Below are 9,558 nucleotides of genomic sequence, written 5' to 3' on the forward strand. Positions count from 1 at the left end.
AAGAGGCACAGGGTGATGATAGGTGGATGGAGGCTATGCAGTCGAAGTATGGCTCCCTCGGGGGGGTCACTCATCTTATGTAACCCTATCACGTGAGTTCAACAGAAGGATATTTTTAATTTCTAAAATTTACAGAATTTAACTTACATAAGGGAGTATTTAAAATGATTTTAGAAAAAAATTACAGATTTATATAGAAAAAGGGTACATTTTATTAATGAGAAATATACGGATAAGGCATTTTACAAATAAGCCTTGAACGCACGTGATATAGAGAGTTTATCCATAGTGACCCCCCCGAGATGGCTCCATAATGAAGAACAACACTTGGGACCTTGTGGATCGACCACCAAAACGCAAGGTAATCGGAACCAAGTGGGTGTACAAGACCAAGTACAAGTCCAACAGCATGTTGGATAAGTACAAGGCTCGGCTCGTGGTAAAAGGATTCGCACAGGTACATGGTTTTGATTATCAGGATACTTTTGCTCCCATAGCTTGACTAACCACAATTCGCAGTGTTTTGGCTTTAGCTACCCAAGGAAGTTGGCCCGTGTTTTAGATGGATGTAAAATCCACCTTTCTGAATGGAGATCTCAAGGAGGAGGTATATGTGGAACAACCACTAGGTTTTGAGATCCCCAGTTCAGAAGGTAAAGTCTGCAAACTGAAGAAGGCACTTTACGGGCTGAAACAGGCCCCATGAGCATGGTACCAGTGAATTGATGCCTACTTTCTATAAAATGGGTTCAGAAGGAGCCCATCTGATGCAAACTTGTATATCTTTAGAGAAGGAGGCAAGTGTATGATCGTGGTCCTTTATGTGGACGACCTTGTTATAATAGGAAACCATGAAGAGAATATCTTGCAGACAAAGCATTTGCTAGGAAGAGAGTTTGAAATGACAGACCTCGGACTGATGCATTTCTGTTTGGGGATTGAAGTTTGGCAGGAGCCAAAACAGATCTTCATTTCACAATTGAAGTATGCTGGAGAGATACTAAAGGCATTTGGCATGGCTGAGTGCAAGACAATTGGTACCCCTACGAAGGTTGACGTGAAGCTCTCAAAAGAGGATTCATCACCACTGGTGGACAAAGCGAAGTACAGAAGGCTTGTGGGCAGCTTGATTTACCTGTGCAACACACGGTCGGACATCAGTTTTGCGAGTGGTGTACTAAGCAGGTTTTCCAATAAGCCCCGGGAGAACCATTGGAGGGCAGGGATGCGGGTGTTGAAATACGTCAAAGGCACACTTGATTATGGCATCACCTATACCAAGGGCAACATCTTGACTGGATTCTGTGACTCGAATTGCACAGGAGACATGGACAGCAGGAGATCAGTGACAGGTTACTGTTTCTCACTTGGATCTGGAGCTGTGTCATGGGTCAGCAAGAAGCAACCCACAGTTGCTCTTTCTTCTACCGAGGCCGAGTACAAATCTGCATGCTTTGTTTCTTTGAGGCAGTGTGATTGAGGAGGATTTTGGGGGACATGGGTGCAGTGCAGAACAAGCCTACGCAGTTATCATGTGACAATCAGAGTTGCATGGTGATTGCAAAGAACCCGGTGTTCCACGCTCACACAAACACATTAAGATTCAATATCACTTTGTACGCGAGCTCATCATGGATGGAGAGGTCGACTTGGTGTACTGTCTGACTACAGAGAATGCTGCAGACATCTTCACGAAGGGTCTTGGAAGAGACTTGCTGGAGAGGCATCTTCATCGACTTAGCATTGGGCTAAAAAAGTAAGTTCACTTGCAGGTGGACATTGAGGGGGGGTGTTAGATATCAATGCTCCACTCTCGTGTAACTATGTGGGAACCAACTAACTCTACTTGTAAGCCCCCCATATGAGGAAAAGGCATTTGAGTAGCTCGGTTATCCGGTAGGTCCTGGTTTGGACACTAGATGGGGGCCATGTGTGGCCTGATGGCTGGATGGCTTCAGATAGAGTTGGTACACTGCCAACTAGGCTACATGCAAGTGCAGGAAGGCATCCCTTGACTAACCGCACTGAGGGTAGACGGAGCATTTCCCAAGGCAGCTCACTCTCGAGTTGACTCTCGAGTCGCAGGGCCCGTTTGGAGCCTCAGATGATCCCGGATGGCTCTAGGCCGAACGGACACCGTAGGTCAGTTGCTCTATTTTGTGCACCGGTTCTATTGTATGGTCAGTGGCCTATTTCGGGACCGACCCCCAGTCGACCATTTTGGGCGGGCTAGGTCGGTCACCCAATTGAGCCTAACTGACTATGACTAGTGGCTATATAAGAGCAAGCCTGTGAAGCCCATTTCATCACTAGCTACAGCAACCCTGATTCCTTAGCATCTAGCCTCCGTCCTCTACTGTTTCCAGCTTGCCATCAAAGCTTGTTTCACAAGAGCGCACGGTTGGGAGGCAGCGCCATCTATTGTATCAGTTCTATAGTAATCAAAATTTTGATTCTCTATACTATCTGGTTTTCTCTCTTGTGTACGAGATCCTGTTATCTGTTGAGCACAGACGTTGTATTATTTTCTTATAGGTGTGGGGGGGAATGGATTTTGGGAAAAAAAAAATCAAAATGCCGAATTGATTTCTTAGGTTGTCTCCCCCCCCCCCCTATTTCTTCAATCCCTCCATAGCCAAATCACCAGAGCTTCATTGACATAGCCAACCTGCTTGATCTCCTCATGCTTCCATGGCCCTTCCCCTCGCATAATGGAGCATGCCTTCTTCCCCATCTCCTTTTGTTGTAGTGCCCACCTCTGCTTGCACAAAGCGGCTTCCTCCTGCACATCCCACCTCTTCTCTGATGAATTGGAACACCTCTGCACCTTTGGTTCTCTCATCTCAAAATCCATCCCCCAACACCCCCTCTACTCTACCAAGAGAGGCAAGAAGGAGGTCCTGGTGCTTGAGTACTACCTTCTTGATGTCAGAAAACAACTAGCAAAGCTTGAGGGGGAGCACCTCCTGCCTTCCAGGTCTTGTTCCTTGTCCACCATGCACAGGAGCTCCAAGCGAGTGAAGTGAAAGAAGAACACCCCTCATGAGGTCACCTATGTTTTCTATTGATGAGTATGGTTGGATGCAGAAATGGTCGTGGCATGTGCATGACTCCAAGGTGCCTTTACCAGGTAGGATCATTCTCATTCTCTATTTGTTCTGCCCCCTGTTTATTTGGTCACTGTGATGGAACATTTAGCTGTAGAGTTGAGAAGGACATCCATTTTCATTCCATTAATTGGGCTCTTAATACACATGGGAAAGGGTGGATTCAATAGCTTTGGCCTACCCTTCCTACTGACGTGTGAGCTTTTGCCAAGAGCATGGATTCTTTGAACACAAACTCTAGAAATTTTGCCTTGCATGAGATGCATTGATAGCTTCTTCATCAAACTCCTTTTAATCTATTTGCTTACAGTACTGTGAGGTGAATCAACAGAAGCAAGTAAGGGATACAAAATTTTAAAAAGGAGATGCTCTTGGGTACTAATTTAATATTAGAGGACTTTGTGTTATCTATTGGTGGAAAGGAAAAAATTGTGCAAATCTTCATGTCTTTCAGTAATCCTAAAGGTTGTGTATACTCCTAACCATATGCAAGTTTGTGTATTTTTCTAACCATATAAAGTCAGTGTGAAATTATAGTTTAGAACTTTTTTGTGAATAGTGTTTCTTTCCTAACCATTACTTTGGGGATTTGGGGATCAAGGATGCAATAGCTAGATAGTATCACTTTCGCCACAAACTAAAGATCCCTCTATTGGTGAGGTTCACTAGCCTATAACAAGAAGTGCTTAACTTGGCCATGTACAAATCAAAGTCAAGATAGATGGCTCCATCAATAAGTACAAATCAAGATTGGTTGCCAAGGGCGTTTCCCAAGAGGAGGAGGGTAGAATTCATTGGAAATTTGAGTTTCATATGATCTTCCATATGGGCACAAGCATGGCTGCCATATGTGCAAATGCATACCCAATCAATGGGGGAGGACATGTGCCCTTGATAGGATGTGTAGATCCACAATAGGGATTGATGGGTTGTGCATGGATATCCATTTGTAGTTGCTTGAATGCCCCAGAAGAGCGTTGGATAGTCTCATGTGGACTGTCATGGATAGAACTTAGTATAGGGCTGATCATGGGTATCGATGGGTCTAGATGTTGCCTTATTTAGGAAAAATTGGAGGGTCCAAGATGGGGTTGGGTGTGGGGCAGATCTACCCCAAATTTAGTTGGCATACCTATAGACTAGGTCAGCCATTCGATTGACCAGGTCAAAGAAACATTTTGGTGGATACATATGTAAAAAGTGTGAGTGTGGTTGATGCACGATGTGTCTTTGAAAATCTAACTCATGGTTCTATGGTTACATGAAATACCATGATCTTGAGGTATGCTCAACAAGAAGAAAGTTCAAAGGCTTTCATACTTTAGCTCTGGGGATGATTCTTTGGTCAAGTGCTTTTGGAAAGCCACAAGATTCTGGAGAGCTAGATGGCAGTATCTATTCTGATCCTATTCTGATATAGATGCCAGACTCTGCATCATAATGGAGAGGATTTGTACGTGAGTGAGGTGAGCATCTTATGGTGAGACTCCTACATTTCAGAAACCAGGTAGCTTTAACTATTTGCTAGTTTCACTATTTACCAGCATAAAGCTTCCAAATATTATTCTTTGTGGAAGGTGCAATGTAAATATATGAATGGTTTTTCTCACAAAGTTTATTTTCCTCTCTAATTTTGGTTTTTGTCTGGTATACACTTCTAAAGATGCTCTTTATCTTTGTCATTCTTTGCTTCCTTGCCTTTGTTTCCAACAACTCTTAATTTATAAGATTGGAAACGATTTACTATTCTAAATACATAAAACTTTTGCCCTCCTACTATCATTTGGCTAGACATTTCAAATATATTAATGGACTGTCTTGGATCATCCTCATCCTCCTCCACATTGGGTTTGGATGTGCCACTATCCATCATGATGTCTCTGTTGGATCCCATCAGTACCATAGACTAGTGGCTATCCTTGACCTCACATGCTCTAGAAAGAAAATTGAGTCTCTAATACCAATGTAGCAATTTCTTGGCTCAACAAGGCATATACGCAATTGAAAACTATATGTACTTTCAAGGGCACAGCAAATGTGAGCAAAGGAGATGGAAACAAAACTCCATATGCATCAAACAAAAGATGAGTGCTTACTAGGAATAGTCCTTGAGAGTGGGCAACAAGGTTTGAGTGAGGAATCATTTGCCACATGAGAAGCAATTTTCAATCATTGTTTGGAGTAATCTTAGAGGCATTGAATTTCAATGTTACTTTGAAACCAGCAGTAAATCATAGAACTATATGAGGACTCAATTTCTCCAAACTAGTGGAGTAGCTTTGAAACTAAAATAGGGCCAAAACCTCCTCCAATTGTGGCAACAAGCACCAAAAGAGATCAAAAAATGTAAAATAGCAACTATTTTCTTTGATATAGAGGTAGAATTTCCTTGAAACAGTTGCAACACCCTCAAAATAGTCAAGACACCTCCAAATAATGATTGAAAATGTCATAAGAAAGCAAGAGAACCTCCAAAACCTCCTCCAAAAGTGGCAATCTATTCAAATACACATATAGCAGGTCTGAGCAATGCACTTGCAACTTCTCATGGGATTTCCTTTCAAAGTTAAAACCTTGAAATCAAGATTGATATTGAACCCTTAGACTCAATCACATGGATCAAGGAGTGGGTCAAAGAAAAGTAAGGGATACCTCATATGCCATAAAGGTGAGTTACATTTTTCTACCCCTTGCTCTCTTGCTTTATACGCCTCGATAACTTTTGAATTTTAATTATTCCTTAAAAGAATTCAAAGATGCATTATCCCTCATAACTGCATCCAGCAAGCCAGCATTAGGAGCAGTAGGAGCAATAGTGCACACTCCCTCAAGCCCACATCGAGGAGGCAGAGGAGATCAAGAAGTGCTGTAGACTGAGCTCATTGAGGGCTGGGACCTTAGCTATCTTCTAGGGCAGCAAGGAGTTGAGGTCAAAAGACGAAAAGTCTACATACCCTTGAGGTGGAGCATGCAGGCTCAAGTTCTAGAGATATCCAGTAGATAGTAGAAGTATGTGGTGGTGAGATCAAAGGACCACGCTCTGGTGGGACTTTGGATCTATCTCTCTTTGTATTGTATCCATAGTTTGGAAGGAAATATATTATTTTGGTAGCCTAGATGGGCAACACCTTTTGGTCTAAGTTTGCAACTTCTTTGTGCCTCCTTCACCTCCTAAATATAGGCCAAAGGAAGCCTACCTGCTGCTCCTTTCTACTCCTCTGAGGGCTACTCCAGTTTTGTACCCCCTTTAAAATGCTGACTAGCCAGGCCCTACCAGTTGACTAGAATCACCCCTACCAATTGACTTTGAGGAGGGGGGGCTCTATAAATGCCCTTCACTGCTTTCTTTGCTGGCCTACCTAGCCACATGCTTCCAGCCAGTGGCCTAGGATCTAGCCTAGGATCATCCACCCCTAGTCTTGCCCCCAAATCTAGTCCATAAGGACCCAAATCTTGCTACGCCTATTTGCATCTATCCAACCTTGTTCCAGGTCCCAAAACACCTTTAAACAGTCCATACTAAGGTGCCTATTGTTGTTGTTGTAGATGTCTATACTATTCCATACCTTGGCTAATGTCATCTCCCCTGACTGATGTCATCTACCCTGCCCATGTAGCCTTTGCTTATTGGTTTCCTTGCACATACTCGTCCGATGGATAGCCTCATCAAACTACTGCACCATTTCTACTCACCATTGTGGCTCTAATCTGCTAGGTACTTCAACTCTTTCTTTGGCATTGCCCATGTGGTAGCCCCAATATCAGCTATACTAGGGGATGTGGTTTGATATTAGATCATCTGTGAGTGCAATGCTTAGTTCAAATTACATCTGATATGTTTTTACAAAGGACTTGGGTGGGTTTGAGAGCCCAAAATATTTAGAATGATGGCCCTCCAAGCCAGCAAGTGGGTCAAGGCATGAAGACCATTATAGTGGATACTTGTTGGGCAACTTCAAGGCTTGATTTTTTGAGTAGCAGATATGAGTGTGAAAATTGTGGAAGGACATATTTTGAAGGCAATGAAGGTAAGGATGTCGAAGCGTATCAAAGGTCCCTCAACCATGTATCCAGATGGCCCAAGTTCTCATAAGCATAGCTTTTATTAGATGTCCTTCGAGGGAAATACATTCAATCAACACATAATACTATTATAATACAGCTCCTAGTAGATTACCCGCTCTTACTAGTTAACCATTTGAGGGAATTTCTATCATTAACCCACGCAAACAACCTCACCAGTCGGAAGCCACCATATAGTAGTTCAAGCCCTCAGATTTTGGGTGCATTCTATGCATTGGTTGTAGTATATAGCATTGAAGTTAGCGCATATTTATAGCAGTCATCCATAAGAGCGATCTGTAGCATACATTTATAGTAGCCTAGGCGTATCAAATTAGCCTCATTTCGACATCCATTTAGAGCAACCAGATAATAGTCAATAGTAGGTGCAACATCATAGGGGTAGCATTCCGTTAAATAGGGCAGCATCTAGAGGGCAACAGACAACTACCACAGGCTTAACTAAGCGGAGCTGTCCTGCCCAGATTCGGGGCTATTCAAGGCTCACAGGGGCCATTTTGTATGCTGCAATGGCAGCCCTTAGAGATGCTTAGGGTGTAATGAAAATCTGGCCCTCTTGAAGGCATGTTTGGGTCTACATATGTGCTGCGATGGAATCCCCTGGAGCTTCCCTTTTTAGGCTTTTATAGGGGCTATGCAGGCCACTCCTTAGGGATAACATAACAGACCTTGTTGATTTGGTTACAGCCTCCCAGTAGGCGGTTATAAGCTAGGGTGGACGACCTGCTAGTTAGCCACCTTAGCTGGTTGGTTGGTCTAATAGAGTAGGGGGTCGACCCCTTTGTATAGCAGCCGACTAGGAGGAGAGGCTATATGTATTCATCTCATCAGTGGAGGTTCATCCCAAGAGTTCATGGGCCTTTTCCTAAGATCCCCTTGCAGTGTCTCTCTTTCTTGCAATCTTGGTTCCTTGTGCATTTGTGCTCACTTCTCTACTCAATTTGCAATGCACTTTCACATGGTATCATAGCCAAATGTTTGGTTGTAGACCTGAGGCATGGAGAGTACATGGAGCTAGCACACTTTTGGAGGGGCTGCTCTTTGGAGGTATTTGGGAGAAGAGTGTGCAGAGGTGTGGGCTGTTTGGGTGTCCAACAAAGGATGTAGTGTTTGAAGGGTGTTTTCGAATCAAGGAGGTGTTTTGAGAAATGGGACAATGTGAAGGGACCTTAAAAGTGAGGGCCTTTATTGTGGGTGTGCGCACTCCCCTGTGAGGATAGTGCAAGGTAAGGTAGAGGGCAGATATGGCCTTGTTTAGGGCACATCTGGGCTCGGGGGGGTCACTCATCATATGTAACCCTATCTCGTGAGTTCAACAGAAGGATTTTTTTAATTTCCAAAATTTACAGAAATAAATATACATAAGGGACTATTTAAAATACTTTTGAAAAAAATTTACAGATTTATATAGAAAAGGGGTACATTTTATTAATGAAAAATTTACAGATAAGGGATTTTAGAAATAGGCCTTGAACGCACGTGATATAGAGGGTTTATACATAGTGAACCCCCCGAGCATCTGGGTCTCTACCTATGTGCTGCAATGCCAGCCCCTAAAGCCACCCTTTGTAGGCTTGTATAGGGAACATAAAAGCCACCCATTAGGGGCAGTAGAACCAACCTGGTTGGTTGGGTTACGAGGCCCTCCAATAACCAATTATAGGCTACAAGTGGACCGACCTGCTAGTCGATCACCTTGGCTAGTTGGTCGGCTCCATAGAGTAAGGGGTTGGCCCCTTTGTATAGCAGCCAACTACTTGCAGTGTCTCTCTATCTTTCTTGCAGTCTTGGTTCCTTGTGCATGTGTGCTCTCTTCTTTGTTCAATTTTTGCTGCACTTTCACAATTGCAAGAAAGGTTTGAATTGCAAGGCATAAAACACGCACTAGATTCTAAAAAATGTTGCTTGAGCACATCCTTGTACATCTACTATCTGAAGTAGAATATGTTATTCTTGCTTGAGTTTGTCACGCAGCTTGTTGTTGCTATTTTCAAAACATGTTAGCCTTGTGGTTGTGGAGATGTGTTGGTGAATTTTAAGGTTAGCTCTCTCTAATTCTAATCATGCTAACTATTATTTGGAGACATAACTAGCATGTTGTTTTGAAAATCAACATGCAGTTGTAGGCAACTCTCCACCCACAACTATGCCCATCTTCCTGCTCTACTACTAAATGCTTTTGGAAGTCTACCGAGTCTTTGTACTGTCCTATTTCTCTGATAGCAGATACCAACTTCTCAATCGACCTGCTCATCATGACATATTAAAAAAACTTAGTGTGTCTATTACATAAGGTACATAATATAGAAGTAACAACAGATTAATAGAATACTTACGTTCGCACTGAGCCATGAAAGCCTGCAATCGA

The sequence above is a fragment of the Dipteris shenzhenensis genome, chromosome 23, assembly GCF_047967505.1.
Source record: "Dipteris shenzhenensis isolate YYH24624 ecotype China chromosome 23, Dip_SZ_1.0, whole genome shotgun sequence".
Classification (NCBI taxonomy): domain Eukaryota; kingdom Viridiplantae; phylum Streptophyta; class Polypodiopsida; order Gleicheniales; family Dipteridaceae; genus Dipteris; species Dipteris shenzhenensis.